This window comes from Centrocercus urophasianus, unplaced genomic scaffold, assembly GCF_019232065.1.
Source record: "Centrocercus urophasianus isolate 14NV4802_14NV808 unplaced genomic scaffold, USGS_Curo_1.0 seq_13, whole genome shotgun sequence".
NCBI classification, from domain to species: Eukaryota; Metazoa; Chordata; class Aves; order Galliformes; family Phasianidae; genus Centrocercus; species Centrocercus urophasianus.
This window is the reverse complement of record NW_024884475.1, coordinates 38529448-38555832: the sequence shown is the minus strand read 5'-3', so window position 1 is coordinate 38555832 and position 26385 is coordinate 38529448. Positions and strand designations below refer to the sequence as shown.

The window sequence follows — 26385 nt, the reverse complement described above, 5'->3', positions numbered from 1 at the left end:
GGGCACCTGAAGGTAGCTGTGTTCCTGTCTCTGAATTCTTTTCCTGCTGTCAGTGCTTGGCGTTGTGCTGGAGCTGTGCGTAGGGCTGCAGCGAGGGAGGGTTGGAGGCACCGTGCTAACAGCTATGAGGCAGCTGTTGCAAAGTGGATGTAAATCACTTATGGTATGGTTCCTTTAGGTCACTTTGACTTCCTCTCCTCTTTCTGCCTTCTAGAAAGCAGCTGCCCTGGAATCGAACACTGTGCAAAAGCAGCACCTTCCTTGTCTGTTACCTGCACTGCTTGTTTTCCAGTTTGCATCTAGGCAGTTTCTCTCTGTTATGTGTTATCATATATCCACACTCCTCATCTGGCTGACAGCAATCATAAACTAAACTGGATACACTGTAGAGGTATTTAGCAACTGACAGTCACGCCATCTTTCCAAGAATGCCAAAAGCTCATGTTTTGGATGTAAACCCAGGTGGATAATGAGTTTTTATCATCTGAAGGGCTCCTGCTATCCTTGAGGCTTTTTCCTAGGCTGGAGGCTCTCTTTGCCGGGTGGAATACAGACACGCAGTGGGAGCCTGTCAGTTACGCTGCTTGCAGCTCAACAAACTGGAGCACAAGGGTGGAAAAAACGCAGATGATATCCTAGACTCACAGCCCGATGCTTAAATAACTTTCCCTTGTCTCCTGCAGGTCCATGGGCAGATCCACACAATGAATATGCGTTTCTTGGTTGTCAGCCCCATCTTATGACCCAGGGGCTCACCTGGCTGCTCCTGTCAGCTTGGCAGCAAAGACCAATTTTAGCAGAGCCAGCAGAACTGCAAACCATTGTAAGTCGCGTTTGCAACAGTGCCAGTATCAAGTTCCCTGCTTGTCTTCCTGTTAATTGACAGTAAAACCAGTGCAGGCAGTTCTAGAAAAATTACTTGTTCTGCCCTCCTTGTTTATTTACCTGTTCTTTGCCCTCCTTCTGCCCTCTTTTCATCCTCTAGCTATTTTCTTGGGGGATGCTACAAGTCTTCCCTTACTACCTGATTATATTTTGAAATTAGTTTAATTTATTTAATGAAGAGATGTGAATTAGAAAAGATGAAAATAAAACATTAGTTTTTTTCTAATTGGATCTGCTTTTCTGCTTAATCCTTTATATCCTTTTTCTTTGCTGACTGACGAAAAGTAGATTCATTCATCCCAGAAAATATTTTGCTACGTCCTCTCTTATTAGTGGATTTTTCTTTTGCACCATCTCAAGATTTGGACTGTAAGTAGACAACCCATTTGGTGTCTGAGTTCCTTCCCCTCTTGCTTTCCTCAGGTTAGGAGGAGGAAGATGCAGATGTGAGGCAGCCATTCTTGCTGCCCTTCCCATGCTGCTGTCTCTGGGGCACTGCTTGGCCCCTGCATGGCAGGAGCTTCTCCAGCAGGGTCTACCTTGGAGCCTGCATGCTCTGGGGTGACAGCACCATGACCAGCCTGAGGTTTTGTTCCTCCTCTTGTGTTCTGGCTGTAAATTTGTCCTAATTTAGAACTTGAAGTGTGAAAGCAGACAGACCTCCAGAAAAGGAGAATGAATGTTTGACTGTCGCTCGTTGTGAAATCTCTCCTGGTAGCTGTGAAGTTGATGTCAGATTCTGTTATTGGTATAACAGGGTTGATATGTTCTTTTGGCAAAGGTAGATCTCCACATCTGCTTTATCCACTAGACGGATGACATAAAGCAGCTTGCTTTACAGTGGGTGCTTTATGCCATCTTTAATCTGAAGTCTGTTTCTGTACTCTGTCAAAACACGTTGGTGTGAATTGTTAGGTCAAATGTATGTGTGTTGATCAGTGCGGCAGAGAAAGATCTGTGTCTCTGCTAGAAATATTGGTGCAGACAGACATTGATATAATTGCATGAGCAGCCCCGTGCATCTCAGCACGTGTGCACAGTGTGTAACTGCAGGACAGCTGAGAAACTCGATCGTACAAGGACTGCAGAGGGTAGTTGATTTTATTGTCTGTGTCTGTATCCATCATCTGCCTGCCTGCCTGCAGTGTTTCCAAGATGTGATATCCAGCCGCTATAACTGAGGTCTTTAGCTCTAGCTGATGAATCCGAAAGCCTCCATCCCCAGCAACTGTAATGTGAGTGGGGCACTGAGATCTTTTTCAGAATTCCTGCAGATTTCTTCTAAAGTCATTTTCCTCTGAGGAAAATGCTATGTCCATCCACATGGGTTCAATTTCCTGAAGCTGATGCAGCCATGTACTCGTCTAGTGTTAAACCTTTCCTCAGAAGAACCTCTGAGGGTTAGCGCTGTCATTTCTGGGTCAGTGACATTTTGCAAATACACCATATCGAATTATAGTGGTCTTCCATGTGAAGATCCCTGTTCATAGCAAAATAGTAACCTGAGCTACCCTGTGTTTCTTCTTTCTTTCTTGGCATTGAGGTAATCACAGTTTTTTTTTTCCTCTGCCTTGAGCTTTCATAAGATGCATCAGTTGCATATCAGCAGCAAATCCTTATGTATTGCTTTTCCACACTGCTTTTTCCCCTGCTTTTTTTCAAGTTGGATATTAGGAATCTTCTTTTTTTCTCAGAAAGAGTGGTGATGCAGTGTCAGAGGCTGCCCAGGGAGGTGATGGAGTCACCGTCCCTGGAGGTGTTCAAGAACCGTGTGGATGTGGCACTGAGGGATGTGGGTGATGGGGATGGACTGTGGGTTGGACTGAATGATCTGAGAGGTTTTTTCCAACCTTAATGATTCTGTGATCTGCAAGCTTAGAAAATTGCAGGCAGCTTTTTGAATGACTAAGTAGCATCACACCAGTGACATGTTACAAATATGAACACAGTAAGCCTCAGACACTGCTGGTAAGGATAAGAAAGCAGTCTCCTGACTTTATTCTGAGGGAAACTGAGGCCCAAAGACATTCATCAAGAGCTGTGGATGGCAATGGCTGGGCTGCCTGGACAGCTTCCTGCCAAGTTCCTTCCTTCCAACTGAGCCTCCCTTCTTTCCTCTGGGAAGAGAGGTATAGTGCACAAATTCACTCTGCAGAATCGTATGTCCTTAATAAAATTCAGCTCTAGTTATGACCCTGTGAGATGATTAGTGAATTAGGCTTCTTAATTAGCATTTTGCATAATTCATTGCAATTACAGTGCTCTCATGGATATGATTGTCAAGGTGCAGATGTGCAAACGTGCAGCTATAATTTTCTCATCTAAATAACTCTTTTGGTGAAACATCTAATTTTTTTACAACTCTATTGTGCAAGAGCCATTATTCCTGTTGTTATTTTTAAGGCATTAGAAAATGGATGTGAATATCACTTCAGCTTCAATAGTTGCAACCAACTGTTTTTCAGAAGCTTTAAAAACTGCCATGGAAGTTTACTCCTGGGTGAGAATTAGGCATTTGAATTTTCTGAAGGGCCCATACTACCCAGTTTTAAGCATCCCAGAGGGGATCATATTGCAGTTTTTCAGTTACAATAGTAAAACAAAAGCTAAATCCAACATGTACTCTAGCCAAGATTTATAGGGCCAGATTGTTAATGGAATTGAGCTCCCATTCCTCCTTCAGCTGGAGATGGATTTCCAAGTCTTTTGTGCTTCAAAGATCCTTTCCTTTTGTCAGTAATGGATAAATGGTTGCAGCTCTGACAGGTAGCTTGGGGTGCAGGGTAAGAAAATACAGTCCTTTAGAAATCGGAGGCAGGGTACAGAATTCAGTGAGGAGTCAGATCTTCAAAATGCAGTCGTGCCCAACTCAGCACTTCCAGGTACAGCTTGTATTTAAAAAAAATTACCGGGTTCCAACTGACAAATTTGAATTTCTAGTTCCTTCATTAAGTGCCTACACAGACGGTATTAAATGTAATTAATTTCACTTTCATAATTATAATCTAATATGCAAATCCACTTACAGTATTCCATTCTATTAAAGTACAAATCAAAATGATAATTTCTAAATAAAAGTTACGAATTTCCTTAAATGAAAGGCATTTGTAATTTCCCATAGGAAGTTCTAATCACTTTTGGATTTGTAGTCAAAGAAAATGAAGGAATTTTATGGAAACAAGATTTGATGGGTGGGAGAAAGTAGCAACTCATATATTCCTATTAGAGGTGAATGGCATTTGAAGGAAACTCGATAAATACGTTTGCCTGTGCATATATTGCTCTGTAGAAGTTGATCCTTATGGCATTCCCCTGAGGAATAGCTTGCAGAAGCTTACCTGTGAGTTTCTACCAAGAGCTGTTACCAAAAAGGCTTGCTCTCCTTTCTGGCCTTTGTCTGCCTGTTGAACTTGAAGGGAAATGTATTGCCCTTTACGGCAACCACAACGTCAGTTGGAGCTTTATAGCCCTCTTGGAGCCAGACTTCTCAGCCCACTCATACTGTCCCTGGGAAATGCTTAGCTGTGACTGAGGACCCTGTCCTTATTTTCTCACATTCCTCAGCAGTGTTCCTGAAATGAAAAATCAGATCCAAAAAACCTGATTTCTCACTCTTCCCACGTGAAATGTTGAAGCAGCTTTGCATCCATTTTTATCAACTGATTTTAATGTCTTTATTGCTTTGAGCATACAAAGTTGCATACAGCAGCTTCCTTCTTGACTGTCCTTACTGCCAGTGCTATCTTCCCCTTCCTTTCTCTCCCAAACGCTTCTTATGGTCTTAACAGAAATGCATAAAAGTGCATGGCCCTGTCTATGTATCTGCTTGCTGGTTGATGAATTCTCAGAGCCCCTATCCAACATACTTATATTAAGAAAGCTTTTCACGTGTTTTAAATTGTTCATCACCACACTTACTGTGGAAAAAACCAACAGTGAAATTAAAGTAAGCACTTTGTTCCCCAGCAGAGAAGGAAAAATGAGTGTGAATTATGAACCTTAGAGGAGATTTAGAGGACAAAGGAACTCAGCCTTCCTCCCACTGAACACAGTGCCAGTTTTGCCTCTGGCTAGGAATAAGGAAGCATTCAAACAAAACTTCTTTTCTTTTTGTCTTCTTTTATTTTTTTTTCGTGTTAGCCAAAAGCATTTATGAATTTGGGTCAAATCTTTTCAGCCGAAGGAGGATGAGATTGATAAAAATTTGGGAAAGCCTGAAATATTTCAGCTTTTCTTATCTAAGTAACCTTTCACTTAAGTTAACTTCTAATTCTTAAAGGGAAGAAAGATCTGCTCACGTAGAGGACAGGTTTTTGTTTTCAGCTGAGTGAAATGTTTGGACAAATCAAGTGTATTATGTTTTCTCCCAGAGTGTGAGGAAGGGAACCAGAGAGAAAGAGGGAACGGTTTCTTTTGACCATGGATGTTTCAGTTGTGTTTTTGTAAACCAGATAACTAATTCTCTGAATTCGATACTTACTGCGGGACTGGACCAGACACAGAAAGCCACAGAAAAAATATTTGAAACACTGAATTATACAGTAATTTGATGCAGTTTCTGTCTGGAACCTTGAAAAATCTTATCACAAGCAAACAGTTCAAGAATAAATAAGTAAGTGATGGCTTCCAACTAAAATCTGTCACTCTGAATTGATCAGAGCGACCTACTGTCTTGCTCCAATTCCTGTTCATCTCCTCTCTGAGCTGAAATATACTGGGGGAAATTCTCAAAGTCATGAAGGACAGTGGAGTATACAGTTCATGTGCATAGCAAATGGAAGCTGGGGGCTGATTTACCCCCTTGAATTTAAATTCCTTTTAGTCTCCTGGGATAGGATTAACCTGCTGGGCAGCTGAACAACTCTAAGTGCCTCTCAATACTGAACACACATCTTCAGCTGTAGAATCATAGAATTATAGAACCATTAAGTTTAGAAAAGACCTTTCAGATCTTCTAGTCCAGTTAGTTCCTAACTGCAGCAGTGAGCAAGTGCTTGGCACATGATTCAATGAATGAGCTGACACTTACAAGTTGCTTAAAGGTATGTGTCAAAGCCCCTTAGAATGCCTTCATGTGCGCACAAACTTCTGTGTGCACTGCCTACTGGTGGCCAACATGCTATTAAGAATTTGTGAGACACTTCATTATCTTTGGGAAACCACCCCCAAGCTGTGCCTCATGCTGCTGCCAGCCTAAAATGCACCACAACTGGGTACATCTGATTGGGGCTGGAAATGTCTTAGAGGTCTGAAGCATGCCAATCCTCTGCAGTCCTTTGGTTGAAGCTATGGCTTGGATTTTTAGATTGAAGATCCATCACCTAAAAGTGTTCAGCTGAAAAGGCTGGAATTCTAAGAAAGAATATAACCGTTTGGCTGTGTTCCATCCCTTGGAACCTCTGGCTGATGAAAATAATGCCATGCTTTTCTGTACTGAAATACATGTGTGTGAGGAGAGACTATGTGACACGTTATCACCTGATGCGATCCTCAGCTGAAGTTTGGGAATATGTTGTTGTGCTCACTTCCGTTTGGTCTTTAATATTATAGATTTTGGTCTCCTGTGCTATAAGTGTTCAGTTTGCTATGTGTTAGTGGAGTGGTTTTGGTTGCTGTTGTGTATAGGTGGCAAATGGAGCACAAAGCATTTTTGGATTTAGCCTCTTTCTACAGTTTCTTCCAAATGTGGTATGATAGCTTGACAAGTAAGTCTCTAGTATACTGTTCCCAAAATTTTATTTGCCTTCCAAAATTGCAATTATACCTTACCTTTTTGTAAAATTAATTTCACAAACTTCAATTTAAATGCAGGATGCTCAGCTGAGTAACATGACTTTCAAGGTCTGATAAAGATATGCCTATACCTTGCCTATTTTTGCCGATGGTGAAATATTCAAGTAATCAAGTTCAAAAACAAGGATTAGGGATCTGTTTAGCCCAACTTCTGAATGCACTGACATCCAGTGGCTGTATGTCATAGTCCCTGCCTGTCCTCCTGAGAACTCTGCTGCATCTCCCTTGGGGTAGAAAATAAAGAGGAGGCTGACAGTGATAAAATGTAGAGGGAGCGTATGTATGGAGCAGCTGGGTATCAGAGCAAGATATATGTTTGCTGTTATGTGGGGTGATGGGAGAGTAAACAAATGAGTAAGGGAGCAAAGCAGGGTGAAGGACATCTCCAACACAAGTGGAAACGTGATTGGCAGACATGGCAACAAGCCACTGGCAGAGAGATAGTGGATTGGAAAAGAAATGACAAAGGGCAGAAATGAGCAAGAAACTACAGAGAGTTAATTTGGTGTCTACCAGGAGCACTTCATAAACAGTGTAAATTTTATTGACCTGTCCACAAATCTTAAAGCAACTCTCAATTTTCATACTCTTAAGGCATTACTATCATTGGGCCTGACCTCTCGGGTGGTATAGACTATTGGATTTTACCCTGTGATTATTGCATCAAGTTTTATGCGTTTCTCTCCTGGTTTCACAAGTAAACTTGTTTCCAAAATCTCTCCTCTCATGAGCAACATGTTCAGTCCCCTTCAGTCTGTCTCTTGCGTTGCTTTTCTCTCCATGGGCTTTCTGCAGGTGAGACAGACAAAATCAGAGGCTGAGAAGAATAAAACAAGGTAAAGGTGGTTCGTTTGGTGCAAGCCTCTTAATTGGACAGGCACAGATTTTGTTTTGGTAGCATAAGACACCAGAAAAACTGCGTCCACACTTCAGAGTGTTCCAAAGTAACTACAGCTGGTTTGCAGCACAGTCATTATTTTCAGGATTGTCTCGCTTGGTTTTGCAGTAAGATTTTCCAGTTGCAGTACTCTAAGCAGGTATGTCTGATTGCAAAGCCAGCAGATCACATGAAAGCCTTGCTTTTCATGCATGATTTGGCTAATGTTGCCAGTATCCCTTCAGGACAACAGGAAGATTACCTGCTCCATCACTGAGGATGTGTCTGGAAGAGAAGCAAGGCACCATTTGCCATGGGGAATAATGTTAGAATGCAACTCAGAGTGATGAATCTCACTGAAACCTCCCTGTCTTATGATCATTTAAGGTTGTTTGTATGCTTTTAGCAGTATTTAATGGGTGTGTAGTCAGGATCCTTTTGATCTATTTTATCCTTTTCAGTCTCTCTCAGTGCCCCTGAGTGGGAAAGGCTGCATCTGCAAGAATTCATTGGTTCCAGTGAAACTGTTACCAAATTTTAGACTGGGAGTCTTCCTTTTTCTGAGTCTTTCTCTACAAATTGCTTTGATGTTCTGTGGTAAAATACACGTGCATTAGTTAAAACATGTGAATCAAGTTCTAAGGCCTTTTCTGCAGCTGAGCATCATAAAGTGTATCTTATGTTAGACCAAAATATAATGGAGCTGATGAAGCCAATAGTGGAGCTGCTTATGAAATTAGATGCTACTTGCGTTGGATTCTGTGGACAGCAGGATCTTTCCAGGGGTAATACTTTGACAGTACACTCATAAGATAATTTCACAGCAATTTCCGTCCAATCTTAATTTTATTTTGATTCCACTAGCTGCTTACTGTAAGTAATGTAGTGTATGTGTTCTGTAACATGGAAAATAGTGTTCATGCGATGTGGAATTGGAATTACACATCAGTAAGCTTGGAACATATTCTCAGAGTAGGAATGGAAAACATTGTAAAAGAAGGTAAGGAAAAAAATATTCTCTATAATTCTGTCATTAGGATAGCACGTGTGCTTGAAAAAATATATGGGAAACTTTAAAGACTGCCTAAAATATGAAAACTCTCTCACAATCTAGTATTTGGATAATAAATGATGCTTCACGCTTTAATGGAATGTAGAGAATGTGTTCAGTGCTTACAGTAAAATCCTTCCAAATATCTTGGAGGGAGGAAGGATCTGTATTCCGAAAACAGCACGCAGAGTTGGAAGCATCTGGTTGGATCAGGAAGCCAGTTTATATGTACATTCAGAGATTGCTCAAATGAACAAACTTTATTGTGGTCAGGATGTTTATTAGATGCGGTTACTGAGCAGGAGTTGTGTTTTCTGTTCCACGGTAACAGATTTATGTTCTTTTTACATGCAGAGAATAGGCAATTGTATGCTAAGGATCTGAATTGCCAAATATTTAAGTGAATGCTTAGCTTTAAGAAGCCATGAAATCTGACTGAAATTGATGGCCTGTACTTTCAGAAAGGACAGAGCAGAGTACATATACACATGTAATCTCCTCTGTGAACAACCTCGTTATTTTGTCTCACAGTCTTGTAACCAGGCTGAAAAAAACCCAAACAACTAGGAAATTGCGGGTAGGCTGAGAATAGGAGCTTTGGGAAGGTGCTCTGGGAGTCCACACCAAGTCCAGTCCAAACATTCTACTGTACTTTTCTAAACGATTCACAGAATGTATCCCTGCTTACAGTCATTTTTGAGTCACTTTTGAGTGTACACTGCCTATCAATCACTGCACAGATGCTTTGTACATCCAGGAAGAAATTTTGCAGGGGAATCGCATTGTACAATGTGAGAAGATCTTTCTGGAGTAAAAGTGCAGTAAAAGGCTTGAGCCTTCTCTGTTGTGAGCATCCTTATACTCACAACAGAGCATATGCACTTCTCCTTTTATGCCTAGAAATGAAGGTGTTGGTACACAGCCATGAGCTTGCATTCAAATTGTTGCAGCACAGGAAGAGCAGCCATAGGTGTTCCTTCCTTTGGAAAAGCAAGCCAGTTTTGATGACAGAAATGAGAAAAATGACTCTTCACACAAAGCATTCAAACATACCTGGATGGTTTTACACACCGTATACTTTTTCTAAGTGACACTATCCAGCTTTTATACAAACGCTCTACAGCCACTGTTTGATGCTGGTTTTTTTTTCCTTAGTACTGAGAGCTGAATTAAGGCTTGTCTGTAACAACGGGCACAAGTTGTGGTAATGCTTGCTGGCCTCAAACCAAAGAGGAAGCAGAAAAGGACGAAAGTGGAGTCCTTGATCTTTGCACCAGCTTTTTTCTCTTGTGCTGTACCATGACTCTCACTGCCACTTTCCAGCTGAAGGAAACACCCTGTTCCTGCACATCAGATCACTAAGAAAGCAATGTGAGGAAAGGAAACCAAGTGAGAGGAACAGACTGGTCTTTCCTTTCTCCTTCTGTTCTTTGGGACAGCTAGGTACAGTCAGACTCCCTGTTTCCATTTCCCAGTTTTCATTGCTGGTGATTCAGAATGGTAGGGTGGTTCTGGCTGCTGGAGATTGCTTCTGCATTTCTATGAGTCACCAAAACCTATCATATTTGTCTTAGCTTGACAAACTGTGCAGGCCTTAACTGTGCATCAGTTGCACGGATAAACAATTGATACACCTCTCAGGCCCACTACAGGTGTGAAGCTCTGACAGGTCTGATTGTTGTCATATCTCAGCATTTCTGTGCAGTACACTTGTCCAGCAAGTAGATGAAAAAACATCCTGTCGTATATTTGTATGTGAATGTGACCATTAGAAAGTTGAAACATACTTTCACCTTGAAAAAGAGCAGATATGTCGAAGCTAGAAGTTTCTATTTCATAGCTTTTTTTTTTTCTTCTTTCTTTATAGTTTGTCTTCTTCAAAGATTTGCAGCATAAGAGCCTACTCTCCTTCATGCATTCGTCATGATGACTTTGTAGTGCAGGTGTTTTTCTTACCAGTCTAGTTGATCATTATGGTAAACTCTTCCTCTCCTCTGGGATGCACCTCAGCGCCATCACCAGCACTTGTTATTTACTTCATGCATCTGTGTACCAGGCTGTTCTTTCTGTGGAAGGAAAGGGGCAAAGAAAGCACTGCTAGTGATGGCAGCAGCGTGGTTTAGCAGGAGAATACAGGAGTGGTATTTTCCCCTGTGTGGTCCTATAGGGCTGAGCATTGTCTTTCCTTTGCATGGCTGTTCAGGCTCACATCAGTGCTGGTGTCTCCAGCAGCCCCAGAGTGCCTCTCAGCTTGGCCAGCTGGACGTCTTTGGCACAGAATTTATTTTGACTGAACTCTTTGATTTGTTTGGGTGTCTCTTCAGAGATCTCTCGTATTTGAACACACCCAGTGTGCCACTCTAATGAAAACAGATACCAAGGCCAAAAGGTGCTTGAACTGAGAACAGAAAGCATCACTTCTACCTTTCACCTGAAGATACCTGAAACTCCGTGTTCCCTTCCCCGAGTCTTTCCAGTAATCTAAGCATGGTTTAATGTCTTTGGGGATGCAAGATGTCTTTCTGTGCACTGACTGTGGGAGTACAGCTCTTGGACAACATTTCTCTAATATTAGTCATGTAATTAGTTTACTGAATATTTGTGTTTAGTGAAAGAAAATAATGGGAAAGCATTTTATAATCTGAAACTTGGTTTTGTAGTTTGGGCTTGTACCGAATGAGTGTGGTCCAAGGAATGAGGACTGTTTTGCAAAAACTGTGCTGTTTCATGGCTGAACATATGATAGATAGCTGACCAGCTTCACTGACAGCTCCTGTGAGGGGAGAGTGCGATAGCTGCTGGGGCTGTTAGAAATACTCTGACCACTGTACACATGCAGCTTGCTCAAAGATTGCTCTGTCTCTGGTGGTTTTTAACCATGCTTTTTGTGGGCACAACTCACCAAATGTTCTCTAGCTGCTGGAAGCTTGTGCTGCTGTTAATAAAAGGATTCTCCCCTAGATAAGCATTTGATCTGAGCCAAGAATATTACTACATGGTGACTTTTCGTTTACTCAGTAAATCAGTGTTTGCTTTCACATCCTTCCTCTGAGCTACTTACACAGAACATATTCACTGTAGGACTTTTCAGCACAGAAAATTTTCTCTAATACAAGACCAGAATGGTCATGCTAAATTCCAGTGGTGTAGGCTATATATTCCCATACATCTATTGTTAAAAATATGGCTTTGATGTGCCAGATACCCTCTGGCATTCACAAGTCTCCACTGTGCTTTTATTATTTAGAAGAGAGATGGTGAACCCTAATTAAGTGTAATCACAACAACCCAGAAAGATATCAATGGAGGTATGCATTTTGCCCTAAGGTGCTATTTGAACTCTTTGGAAAATGTTGAGTTACCCCTACAGCTATTGCCGATTAACCACCTAATGAAGCATCTACGACTGCTGGCATGTCCCAGCCGTATCACTGTGATGCTTGAAGGACAATGGAGATTAACTAAAAGATTGATCATGGTGATTTCTTACGTAGCAGCCAATCAAATCTAATAAGGGACACTTTGAATTGAAAAACATGGAAACAGTAATTTGCTATTATATAAATACCTGTTTTTAGAATTACTGTTTAAATTGCTTGAAATGTACCTATTCCTGCTTTAGTAATGCCAGCACTTCACCACATGGACAATGAGTTATTTCAGTACAGCTACTATTTCTGTCTCATGTTTCCCTATGATTCTATACCAAATACAGCACTAAAGATCAGGTATGTGAATTTAGCTGAAATATATGTAGCAGTTCAAACCAAATTAGATGTCACTTAGGGGATTATCTAGGTTGGAAAAAACCTTCAATATCAAGTCTGTGGTCAATATGTAGCCTGACAGGTGTTTATGCATGTGCAGTTTATGCATGTACATACGTGTATGACTCTATACAGAAAGGTCTGGTCTAGACATGCACATATATTTTAGGTGCCATATTTTCAAGCATGTAAAATTTTCAACTTATTTAACAATCTGGAAGGAGAGCACGTATACATGGATTTTTTGTGTGTGCTTTGCATGAGATATTGTTTTGCTATGACTCATGGCATTGCCCTGAATATTCACTGCAATTTTAGTATTAAACACTTTTGGCGCAGGACTTACTGCGTCTGGAAAACAGTGGTGTTCAGATCAAGGCAATCTGTCATTTCCTGAAGAGCTGAAATTTCAAGTCTAAATCCCCCCTGTTGTTGAATTAACGTACCTTGATTATTCTCAGTACGGTATTTTTTATTATGTCCCTTGCCATACCACATGGTGTTTGCATTACCCTTCTGTCCCCTCTCATTGTATTGTTATCTCAATGCTCATCTCCTTCATAAAGTCAGGTGAGCAACCAACCCAGACCAGGGGGAAGTCAAGATTTCAATACTGTCAGTTGTGTGAATGCAAACAATTTTGAATCAATTGACTTCATCCTCATCTGCTCTTTGTAATTTTTCATAAGTAGACAGGCTTTGTATAAAATAGCACTTGATTAAGTGCTTTTACTCACCACCAAGTGTTACCAGTGCCCTCGCAGGAAGAACTTGCTTTCAGAAAGCCATTCTAGGGATCTCTTAGCCTATTATTATAGGTTTATTTCTCTGTCAGTTTACCTCGCTCAGGTCACAGCTTTTAATTTCTAAGATACTCACTTTTTCAGAATAGAAAAATAAACACAGCTCAGTAACAGGCTGAACTGCAAAGGTCTGAAGTTTCAAAACTGACTCACTGTTCCTCAGCAGGCGTTCGATACACAGACACAGCCAGCTGAAATCAGAGGGCAAACCAGGCAGTGATCAAAGAAGGAAGCAAACGGGCTGGAAAGTATTTAAAACTCCTTTAAATGACAGCAGGAACTCCTGTTTTGGCTGGTACAGCACTGAGGTGTCTGGCTGCCCACAGCCACGTTAAGAAGAGAGGTGCTGTCACAGTAGGGCAGCCAGTGAGCAGAGCCTGGAGCACCCTGCATGCTCTCCCAGGCAGCTGTCCTTGGGAAAGGGGAGTTCTGCTTCAATTAGATTCTTGGTTTTCAACTGTTGGCCTAAAGCTTCTCAGAAACTAGACTTTGAGAAGAGAAAGAAAATAAGAGTACTTCCTAGCAGTTCACTTCCGATTCACTGGTTTGGTGGAATATTTGATTTAGAGCATAAGGTACTTTGGTGCCTGGGAAGTAATATTGTTAGTACCTGCAAATTCATATTAAAAAACATGTGTTTGTGTCTGCGAATCCCTTTGGGACTCCAAAGCCCACTCAAAATGAGAACTGAGCTCTGGGCTGTGGCTGTGTTTGCTGCTGCCTGTGCAGAGGTGTTGGCTGAGGCTTCCTCTGTGCTGAGAGCCAAGTCTCTTCAGCTCCTTCTGGTGCCTCGTGTGAGGAGGTTAAACAAAAACACAATAAAACTCTGAGCCAAACATTTTTCACTGCAGCCCAGACAGACGTTTTATTCATAGTAATTTTTTTATTTGTGTCATAAATCCTTCCTCTCCTTGTGCTCCTCAAGGAGATTAAAATGAAGGGCATCACCTCTGCCATCAAGGCCTAGACCCCCGAGGCCCTGCGATGGTTTCACTGCTTCTGCATGCTCTCCCACCCATTGCTTATTTGACGTCTGATCCTTTTAATTGCGCAGACAGCCTTTACCTTTTCAGCTTCTACAGCAGACCACATGCTGCAGTCTTAGTTTGCGACCACAAATAATAATGCCCTTTTCCTATTTTCCAGTTTCCAGAGACTCAGTAGCAGACGGCGTGTGTAGGGAAAGGAGGGAGAAAGGCAGGGTAGGCTCAGTAATAACAGCAGGAAGGCAACAATAATGCATAAAACTATTAATAAAATTTGCTATTGTTTCTCAGAGCATGACACAATCTGGCATGCTGCTAGCTTCTGGGAATGGGAAACTGTGAAAATACCCAGTGTTTGTATTTTAAATATGATTTATTTATTTTTTGTTTACCTTACTTATCGATTGATTTGTTTAATGATTTATAGAATCATTTGGCCATCAAAGCTGCATAGCAATTTTCTTCCTAAAGACTTAAAACCAGAAAGTAAATAAAAACAAACTGGATTTTTTATATTGAAGTCTCATATAGGTTTTCACTAGTGCTAGGATTTCAGGGGGAGAGGGAAGTTGTTTGTTTTCATTCTCAGAAGCACCGAGCCTCCTCAGAATGAAAGATGGCAGGTTCACACAAGAAACAATTGAAGGCATTAATAACTTCCATCCTCTCCCTATGGTTATGTTTATGAGATTGTAAGGAATTGGTGTCTAGCATAACACATGTTCATGCAACTAATAGGCATGTCAGATTCTTTTGGATCGGCTTCAGTTCCTTTCCTTTATAGCAACCCCATGTCTGAGATAAGGACAATGTAAAATAGAGTGAAAACTTGTTGGGTGACACAGCAACATCCTTGCTGTGTGACACCATGCAGGTGCATGAAAGGTGCACAGGTGCTCACCAGTTCTTTCTCTGGCCTCCTGACCTTCCAAAACCTGTGCAAATCAAGGGCGTTGGGACCATATGCCAAATAACTGATAATGGGTGCTTCTCAGCTCCATTAGTTCCAGCCAAGAATGGTGAGCAGAGTTATCCTAATTATCTTCTAAGACCCACTGAGCAGGGGGTGAGAAAGGCGCAGTGCTGAGAACAGCAGCACAGCAACACCTTTGTGTCCCACCGTGCCCCCTCCCCTCACTGGAGACCCACAGCCGTGTCTGCGCTGCCACGCATCCAGTCTTTCTTAATCCATCTTTCTGGCACACAGATCTATCTGCTGTCTGATCAGCGAATGTTTTTGTCTAAACCCACAAAGCCAGGACACAAGGGCCTGAGTGAAGGGGTTACTTTTTCCATAACAACTTCCAGCGACTGTCGAGCCATCCCTGCCTCCCAGCTCACGGAGGGTCTTTTGTGGCTGAGGATGGAGGTTCCTGGGAAGTCTGGCCGTACTCTGGCTCTCATGCTGGGGCCCTACAAAGAGGCTGCCTGCATGCCGCAGTGCCTGCCCAGCACCTTCCCAGCCAGGAAGGCAAAGCCGCTTGGAAACCATCTTTTCTCATCCTGCTGCCCATCTGCCTGGGAAGCTGACTGACAGCTGAAGGGTGAAGGGCTGGAGGTCGTGCTAATTGTCTGAGGCCTTTGCTCAAACATGGATGGAGAAAGAGGGGGTCCCCATGGGCGAAGGAAGAATGGGAACCTTTGTGAGGCCTGACACAGTAAATGCCACCTTTGTGAAGATTTAGACTTGCTGAGGTCAGTTTTTAACAACTTGGGATGCTCCGGTCTTTTCCCTTTGTCTCCTCTTCCTCCTTTATTTCTGCCTCATGAACAAGCATTGTTTCAGTCAGGCTCGAAACCCTTTTCAGTGGCTTAGCCAAAGAAAGACAAGTCCCACCCTGCTCAACAAGCCTCTTTTTGGGACTGCTGGAGTTTTTTTCTTTTCCTCCTCCTTGTCTCACACGCTGTAAAGAATGCCTCTTAGTATTCTCAGGGGAGCAGGAACATTTGCATATTAATTTAATTGTGTGTGTTCATGCAAAACTACTCACAGCAAACTAGCCAGAGTTATTAAAATTAATTTGCAAAGGAAGGGAGCTATTGTTTTTGAGAGTGGGGCTGTCAAAGCTTGTGTTTTTATGTGTGCTAAAAGCACCTTCCTATTTGTTTACTGCCTTCATTGGAAATAGAGAATAGCTGTACAAACACAACAGAAGTTCCTTGGAGAAATCGGAGAGGCAAGAGATGCGAGAAATTCTGTGCTTTTCAGTTGCTCCCAGGCCAGGTTTCCTCTCTGTGATTCAGACCTCCCTGGTACTTGCTAAGAGAGAAAACCTGCCCAACCCTGCCTCTAACAGTGTAGAACAAACCCAGCTCAGCTGCACCAGTGTGTTTCCATTGAGCTCTTTCCAGTGCTTTTGGGCATATTTCCATCTGGCTTGAGCATGTCTCTCAAAAGAAAACTGCGTAAAGCTTTTTTGCTTGGGGTTGGTGTGTTTGCAAGCGCCGGCACTGTGTGTGCATGTGTCTTTGTGCGTGTACACCAGAGCCAGACAGCAGAGCACATGCCTTCTGCAGAAGGAGTACCAGGCTGAGGCTGGAGAGGCTGCCTGCCTTCCTCTGAGGAACAGTGCCTCTTCCTATCTGCAAGGAGGATGTTGCTCGAGCCTTTAGGAAGCTGCTCACTGAAAACATACTGTTAGGTAGGAGGAACCTTGTGGCATTCCTCTATGGCTTGTATTCATATTCCTGTATTTCTGTCTTCATTTTATAAAGCTTTTTGGGGTGTAATGTAGATAGATATTATTTTTTTTTAGGTCTGTCAATGATCAGCTAGAAGTCAATCTGCATTGCTGTACTGTATATGCAAGACTAAATTCTAAATGCTTTCCCACATTTATACGTGTTGGCACTTTATAATTATAAGTGATATTGCAAGAGTGGCTACCAGCCCACAGATGGATGCACAGAGCAGCTGAAGGTTTTCTGGAAAATTTGACAGTTCCATACATAATCCATGGATGTGACGTGACCTGGGACTGGTCTTAAAACGTATTATCAGAACTATCACCAGCACAATATCTGAGGTAATTTAGCTTCCCGCCATGCACAGAACTGTAATACACAGTGCTTTTGCCACATTGCTTTTGCAACATTTGCTCCTGTGTCATTGGTAATAAAACTGTCAGAGTGACCTTGGGGAGGTAATAACTGCTCATTGATTTGGATTTAAAGCTTCCATGGCGTTTTACCTACTGTGTGATATTTGTTAAAGGAAAAAAAAAAAAAGAAGCTTGTTTCCACAGTCTCCTATAAAAGACATGGGGGGTCATTTAGAGATGTAGGATGTCTGTTAGTTGTGTGACCCTCTGGAAATTCCCAGAGACTGAATTTCCTTCTGCTCTGGAGCTCCCTGGGAGAGGAACACTCTAGCTGCATGCCTTGACTCATAAAGCATGGGACTTAGAGCCAGTTTCAGTGGAACTTTGCTTGTTAGGTAAGATCAGGAAAACTGTGTCTTTTCAACTAGAGTAACAACAAAAGATTTCAGGAAATATCCAAATAATTTGGTTGGTTGTCTGTTCTCCTCTCAAAAGTTAATTTCAGTTGCACATTCTGGATGCTTAAAGAAAAGTCTCTAGGTAGCTGGCTATTTTATACTTTGGAAAATCCATTCACTGATCTACAAATCTTAAGATAGAGGCAAAATTTGGGTGTGGGACTGTCAGCCTTGAAGTCACATCACTGAAACACACGGCTCATGCCCAGCCTGGCACATGTTGTGCCTGTGACCAGCCAGATAGTCCAGTGGGTAATTCTGACCAGCGACCACAGGTAAGGAAGTCTCAGCTCTTCTCACCTAGAAAATTTGATTTCATATGCTGTGTCATAGGATGCAAAGGTGTAGTTTTGTCCTCTTTTCAATTCTGAGAATGAAGTTTTGATTGCCTTGGAGGGAAGGACATGTTTGTTGCTTGGGCATCGGTTTGGTACTGGGCTCTAGAAGCACCTGTGCTATGCAGGTCTGGGGCTGGAGCAGCCTAGGAGCAATTGCTGAAGACAGGGCTCAGCTGATGCTCTGAGTTCTCAGCACTGGTTTAAGAAATGCAAGTGTCCTTCTAGCAATTTAACTGCAGGTCAGGGGGGCTGTGCCTTAGCAGGAAAGGCACATTTTAATCCACGGTAGTCAGGCTTGCTTCTGCTTACCTTTAGTTACTGCTGAGACATTTTTAAACTGTGTGTGGAAAAAACATTTTTCAGAATGGCAAGTTCAATTTTTGCATTCTCCTTCCTGTTGCTGCAGGTTTTCCTTGATGAGAATTTCATTTCCAACAATTTATGCTTTTCTTCATTTCTAAAAGAAAGAGAGTTTTATAGTTTTGTTTTCAATTATTTGGCTTTTTTTTTTCAGCTGAAATGTAGCATTCAGAGGGGCACACGTGACTCTAAGAACAGATAGAAGATACTTTTTTGTTTGTCCTAACCATACTGGCTTTTAATTCCTTGCATAAGTAATGTACAATGCGATTCTGTGGCTGATTTCTAGCTTGCTGCATATTGCACTCAAGAGCCAGTCCTAGTTGGGTTAATTAATTTGAATTAACTGCAGGGATCCTTTCCATTGATTTCAGTGGATGGTGGATTATGCTGGTAGTATAACACAAATTGCTGCTTCTTAATTAACCCCTCTACTCTCATCTGATCTCTTCAGGTTACTCTCCTGGTGCATGAAAGAATAGGAACTGAAGCCTTGGTCTCAGGTAGCAATGAATGTCATCAAGAGTGGGTTTCAGCCAGATTTTCTCTTGCCCTCCAGCCAATTTGGTGCCTGTGTTGTTTTTATTTTTTAATGATGACTGAAGAGAAATGAAAAGAGACTTGCTCTGTAGTAGCATGTAGTAACATGGAGGAGAAGCTCAGGACAGATTCATAGCATAGAGACCTTGAAATTTGTTACTGCTCCTGTTGGGGAGTCTGCTGCCTGATCCCACTGTTTTTCTTTTCTGCTGCTTTTTAGCAAACTGTAACATTTTACTTTGACCAGCTTTAATCTGGGGACCTAGAATAAGGGTGAGCAAGGCTAAGTGTTGTTCCAAGAGCAAGCTGCATGTGTCTGACTGAGCAGAGGTGGTCACCTTTCACTTTGATGTACAGGTAGAGAATCTCAGAGGGCTTTTGGAGGTTAAATTGTAGATGCAGAAGATACTGAATAAGCAAACTTGAAGCATGATTGTTATGGCATATGTGAACAGTTTGTCTTCACAATGCTGCTGTCTGAATTGGTAAATTCTCTATTTTAACACACCAAAAATATAATGCATGCAAGAAAGTGAAATACTGACAAACCATCAGACCCCAGCTGTTGCCATTGCCATCTATGGCAGGCAGGCTACAGACTGGTATGGCTTAAGACCTGCATTGCAGCAGTTGCTGGAATATATTTTCTGCAGTTACTGAGGAGTTTTGGAGCCTACATGTGCTACTTTGAGAGCTATCATGGGTTTAGATCCTTATAAACATCTCACTTCGATGGGACTCAGGATGCACTGAGGCAGGACAAATCTGAGGGATTTGTTGAATGTTTAGATGTTGCTGTTTTCAGTGGGAACTGTGCTAGGTGGCACTTGCAATTTAATCCCTTCGATCCTGAGTCACCCAAATATCTGCTTCAATTTTGAAAATGGTAGTAAGGCGACAAAGCTTAGCGGGGAATGTGGTTATTTATGTCTCACTATTACAACAGAGAACAGAACAAGTATGGTTGTAGGGTACTTAGTGCAGGCTGGTCACTTGTGTGTGTCGTGGGAGATGGAGCCAAACTCCATAGTATGATATACAGCAGGCACAGTAGCAAGGACTCTTGTGTGCAGAAAAAATATTTTGAGAAGTATATTTAGCCTACCCAGCAATAAGGAGTCACAGTAAATTACCATAGTCATTTACCTGTGTACTTCTGCAGTTGTTCCCTTAAAAGAAATGATACGTTATTGATAACCCCATTTCAGAGGGGGAAAAAAAAAAAACAAAAAACAAAAAACTGATGTCATGCTTTTTTGTCAGTTTGCTTTTTATTTAGTGATGTTTTTGAGAATGGTGTTTTAGAAACTGCTGCATGCTTTCAAAGCCATCTTCTGGACATTGCTTTCTCATGACCTATGTATCAGAGTGAAATTATATTTGTAAGACATCAGAAAGTGAGTGACTACAGGAGTATCCTCAAGACTGAGGTCATCTTTGTGTCATCTTGGTGTCATCTAAATTATGCTTCTCCTTTAATATAGCATGCTGGAGGCACATCATGCTCTAAGTCAGCCAGCATCCCTAACAGGACAGCACTGTGTCCCAGCTGAAGACCTGACCAGTGGGTTATCAGGCTGACAGAGAACAGAGATTCTTTGCGTGCCAGTTTTTTCCCCAGTGGTGCATTTTTGTGCCTCTGTGGTTAGTGCAGGGGATGAAGGCAAAGAAAGGCAGAATGATGATTGAAGGAGGAACAGTGTTGTTTCCAGTCAGAACAGAAATCCTATGCTCTAACTGGGGCTGGCAGGACCGGCTCACAGCTTTGCCAAACCCATACCCTCACAGTAACTGTCGTATGGGATGTTTATCTGCAAGTTATTTATTTCATATTGCAGTGAAAGGGAAACAGATTCACTGTTCAAAATACCGTGCTGGTCTCTGGGAAGCCAAGACATGCTGCTTGGCAGGCATTTTTGCTTTATTTTTCAGCTTTGGAAAAGGGCTCATTCCTTGGGACAGTGGTGGTTGGGTTACAGCTGTTCAAGCTTTGAACAGCTTTGTTTTTTATTGCCAAAACTGAATAAAATGTAGAATTCTTCCAAATGTGCACCAGCAAAGTTTGAAAGGATGTTATGTGAGTTTTAACAACAACAACAAAAAAAAACCCTGTAAGAATAATCACTGTTAATCTTTACAACCAAGTATAATTTAAAGCATCTGGAGTAGAAAACAGCCTGAAGTTGGCTAAGAAGAGATATCCAAAATTGTTTTGTATTGCATTGTCAGGAAGGATAACAGCACAAGCAAATTGGAGGCTCTGATCATTTGCCCATGCAGAAGATGCACCATGCGCCATGTTTTACTCAATTTGAAAGAAACATTTTCATCTTGATATTATTAAAAACCTAGATGCTATTAAAAAGGCAGAAGCACCTACAGATTGATCTAATCCTGTGACTGTAACTGAAAAGACAAAATAATATTGTATGTAGAAGTCTGCGCTTTTGGTAAGGCCATAAAATATTAAAAGATCAAGATTATTAAAAACTTGAAGGAATGACAGCAAAGGAGAGAGAGTCAAAACGGTTCCGCACAGAACTGAGTTCAGGACATACATTTTAGCAGTGTCGTGTTAGATGATTCAAGTGCTAAACTAGTAAATGTTAATATAATATTAGGAAATTATAATGATGAATATAGCTGGATACCATCTGGTATTAACTCAGTTCCCAGGGCATTTAAAATTCTGATTGTGCAGTTCCTTGTAGGATTACTGGGTTGGAAAGCTGTAGTGAGGAATGTTGTAATTTGTCTGGTGCTAGAATTACTGAGCAGCCAGCCAGTGCCGAGTTTTGATGGAAAATATCTTTTTTAAAATAAATAGCACGTTTCAGGGAAAGAGCGCGGGTTTTTTTTATGTGTGTGTGTGTTTTTTTTTCCCCCCAGATAATTTGGTTAACGTTGATGCTTTCTGGATGCTGTAGCTCTGTAGCCTCAGTCTCGCTTTTCCTTATAATCTAAGAGGTTCTCAAGAAGCCCAGCTGTGCCCACCGTGCCCCTCAGCCCCTGCCTGGTGCTGGGTTCTCCTCCCCAGGGCTGTGCAGGGCACTGAGGACGTGCCCTCACCCAACCCATGGGTGAGAGTCAGCAGCTGAGAAGCACAAACTGCATTTCCCAACTCGCTCCTTCTAACAGGTCAGCTTTCAGGATTAGGGCTGATTTTTTGTTTCTACTTGCTTTTCATAGCCCAAATAATCTTTTTACACAGAAAAACAAGGCTTTTTTTGTCCCACTCACGTATGCTCTTTGACTTAGAGGACCAAATGAGGTGTTGGCTATTGTAGGGCATTTAATCATTACTGTTTATTAGATTTAAAAGTAATGCTGAGGATAAGATAGGAAGTAGCATATGGTATCACTAAGGGATGGAATGAGCAGAAATCATAAGTAGAATCTTGATGAATAAGGATAACCGGAATTTAAGTCAAGTAAGTTTGTTAAGCAGGAATAGCAGAGCAATAAATGTGTTATGTTTCCATAGTCTGCAAGTCATAGAAAGAGCTTTCACCTTATTAACATATTTATATACAAAAAATCCTATTATCTTAAATTTTATATTGTTATCAGAAGAGGTTTCCAGCACCTCGAGTACTGTACACATCACTGAACCTGTGCTTAGTAGATGTTTCCATATATAAATGTCAGAAATCTCTCTGACATTTAATGTGCTTACATAAGTTACATTTCTCCCGTAATCAGCAACTTTCTGTTAGTGTTTTTGGAAGTACTCCTTGCTCTTGGTGGCTTATTTTTGTCTTTCTTTTACATTGCTCTTTATTCCGTGCTGTAATCTTTACATTTCTTGCCTGTTGCTGCAACATAGCAACAGAATTTGCTGTGCCATCTCAGCATTGCATTGGATTTTATTTCACTTGCGGCACTGAGTGATTCAGTTTAGAAACAGAAATTGTGTTGTCTGCCCTGAACCTTTTGGGGTCCTTTGAGAATTTGTGATTTCACAGCTAATGTCAGGGGTTTCCCACCTTAGCATCAGCCATTGGTTCCCCAGAAATTACTTAAGAGAACAGGGTGGCTGAGATGCAGAACAGCTCTCTATCTCCCGATGTATAAATGTCTGCTGTTTCCCCAGCTGTCTTAATTAGGCAGATCTGTGTGGTTCAGAAGGCTGATAAAGCTCCTGTGATCCTCTTCTCAGTGCCATTCCCTTCAGGCAAAATGCAGGTGCATCTCCGCTTCAGATTGTTTTGATAAAACATAAAGGAAGGATTTTCAGAGTAGTTTGGGCTGCTTTGCTTCTGAGGCACCTAGATGCATCCTTGGGAGGACCTGAAATTCAGAAGGACAGGCAGAAAAAAAGGCATTGTGCCTTTGTTCTCCTCATTTACTCCCTATTTTCAGGGACTTTCTGCTACTGTCCCAAAAGAACCTTTTGTGTCTGTGTATGATTTAAAAAAATACAGAGTGGAAGAAGAGAAACCAGGGTGTGCATTGATGGTGGGGCAGATGCTAAGAAACATTCCTCTGGGCAATATTTGTTTGAGTAAAAGGCCCAGATGATCAGAATACTCAAGTTCTCCCAAGCTCTGGTTTCAAGATCTTTCTGTTCTCTCTCACAGGATGCAGTCCAACTCTCTCACTGATCATCTTTATAATTTTTCATGGCACCAGCAAGACCTGTGGCGAGTCCAGTGTGGACAGAGCTATTTTCTGCCCACCCTCAGATACCGTTGCAGCACACGTCTGACTGTGCTATTTGCTAGCAGCTCAGATGCTGGAGCATCATAGTTCCAGCTATCTTCTCACCTATGTGTCTGTAGGTTATCACAATGCCATGGCAATGAAATTGCAGACAAAAGGTTCTCAGCTGTTTGATGAATTTCAGCATTTGTTTAAAATCCATTTCACTTAATGACTGGGGATTTTTCCTTGGACACTGGCACTCGAGGGCATTTAGGCACGCGTCTGTATTGCTGGGGGGTTTTCTGTACTTTTTAGTGAAGGTAAAGTGACTGTGATTCAGTCTCCCTTCCTTCTTTCTCTCCTGATTCCTCTCCACTTTGATGCTTTTTCTTTCCAACAGAGGAGTGATAAATGGCCCAGAGTGGAGTTTGATGAGGTCAGGAGTTACTATTGGCTGTAAATCCTTCCTGCTTGTTGGTTCAGCAGCAGTCTCTGGCCTTGGACTTTTATGGCTCTTCAAGTGGAGGAGGGGACAGGAGCAGGATGCGCTGCCAGCACACCAGAGTGATTTGCCAAAGGGTTTTATTTGATAGCTTCATGCCTAAAGAAACTCCTCAGAGCCCCGGAAAAGAAGGCAGTCCTTTAATCAGCTCTTTGTTTCTAGCTGGCACTCTCCTTCTTAGGGAGAACCGGCCTACCTATTGCTCATGGAGCCATAATGTTAAGAAGAGATCATTAGAGCTCACCATTAGGATGAGATGATCTCTGAACACAGACAGCTTAGATACAGAGATATGGAGATAAATTGCTGTGTTAACATTTGTAGCTGTGTCTGTCTGAATAAGCAATGTATTTACTTCAGTTGACATCCAAGCGTGTGAGGTGAACCTGCATTACTTTTTGGCATTCTAACAACCCACCATATAATGCATGCTGCAGTGTTTGCAGACTATCAACTTGTAAATCCAAGGTAGTTGGTGGCTACCTAAAACCACCTTCACTGTGTTGATTCTGGCAGAAGTGCCAGAGGGTAAAGGTATTGGGGAATGGTGAGCATGGCAAAGGAGCTACTCTGACTTAGTCCCAAGTACCTGTGCCCTTGCTGCACATAGCAGAGCAGGTAAGGAGAAGCAAATGGACAGATAAAAATGTAGCCTAGCCTGTGTCTTTTGAAAGTTTCACTGGCTCAGGCAGCCTGCCGTTCTTTTTGCATTGAAGAATTCAAACAGGGATGGAAAGGAAACATGCTTCCCTACAATGGTGCAAAATGAGTGTTGCCGCTTCATGTTATCTAAGCGTTTTATTCTTCCCAAATACCACCGTCACCAAGTAGGTCAAGAACTTGTATCTGTAGTTGGAGACCTCTTGAGCAGAAAATGAAGCACATTTATTAGTGGGTAGAGAATAAGTTTATTATTTACACAGAAGTATGTTTAAAACTCAGCGGAACAGAAGATGTTTTTCTAAAAAATTTAGGATCGTAGTATCATTAAAGTTGGAAAAGAGCTGAGTACAGAGGGATGATCACCTCCCTGGTTCCTGCTGCAACACTATTTTTGTTAGAAGCCAGAATACCATTGGCCTTGTTGGCCACCTGGGCATACTGCTGGCTCGTATTCAGCTGAGCTCATACCAACACCCCCAGGTCCATTTCTTCCACATGTGGAAGAAGTGGCTACTCTGCCCCAAGCCTGTAATGATGCCTGTGGCCAAAATGCAGGATCTGGCATTTCATCTTGTTGAACTTCATCCCTTTGGCTTCTGCCTAGTCTGTCCAGATCCCTCTGAAGTGCCTTCTATTCCCAGGCACATCGAACACTTCCTGCCAACTTATTGTCACCTGCAAACTTACTGAGTTTACTTACTGAATTACTTTAGTGAAGAAAAAATGAAAGCTTATATGTAAAGAAAGCTTGTTCAGAAACACTTTCACTCTGAAATTAGACAGTTTAATGAAACCAAAAGTACAATGCCACAATAGAAGAGCTATTCAAAATGCAGCATTCCTCTCCATTTCTCATGCTTTTTTAAGCTTTGGTTTTGTTAATACCATTTAGTAAAATCACAACTCTTCTGGCTGGCTTTTTAGGTTTTGTGATGATATTGTTAATATTCAAGGAGGAGGACAGTCATTAAAGGATTGACATCAAAAATGATGTTTATTTATTTGGATTGCTAGGAGGTGTTGATGTCTTCTGTGTTCTCCGTCTTGTCTCTTTAAACCTGCTCGATCATACAAAAGAACATGAACAGAAGAATTTGCCTCCAGAACTTTTCATTATTAATGATGCTCTATGACTAAATTGGAAATCTGCTACTGTACCCCAAGGGGGTGATTAATTTAGCAGACTAGGAGTTTTGATTAAAAGGGAATGAAATGTCTGACACATAGTCTATTTATCAGTTATTATAATATTAAAACACTCTAATCATTGTGGTGCCTAAATGAAGGCTTCACAGCGCGAATGTCACTTCATAGTGCTCTTGTAGTTCTGGCTGTGTGATACAAGTTTATTATCAGCGGGCACCTGAGAAGGTATGAGTATATAGAGATCTTCAATAGGAATAGAGTGGTTTAGTAAGAGCTCTGCTCTTTACCTCTTCTTGTTGAAGAGGAAGTGAGCACAGATTTTAAGGTGTGATCTGTACTAGTAAGGCACATGCAAGATGCAGCTTCTCTGATGTCACCAGGAATTTATTGCACAGACTTCCTCAAAACTGGACTGAACCTAGAGGCAAAAAAAAAAATAAATCTCAGCTAGCATAAGAATCTAAGTCAAAACTAGTTTCTTACAGAAGGCAGGTGTCTTCTGAGATGAAACACTTGCAATAACAATTTGTG

General features: G+C 41.6%; 1 long non-coding RNA gene across 1 annotated transcript in view; it reads left to right on the top strand.

Annotated features, from left to right (window-relative positions):
- The first annotated feature begins 295 nt into the window (after nt 1–295).
- Nucleotides 296–26385, top strand: part of LOC122156675 — a 58321-nt gene continuing 32231 nt past the window's right edge. The window contains exon 1 of the long non-coding RNA XR_006167603.1: nt 296–823. This is a non-coding gene — a long non-coding RNA (uncharacterized LOC122156675). The remainder of the gene's footprint in view (nt 824–26385) is intronic.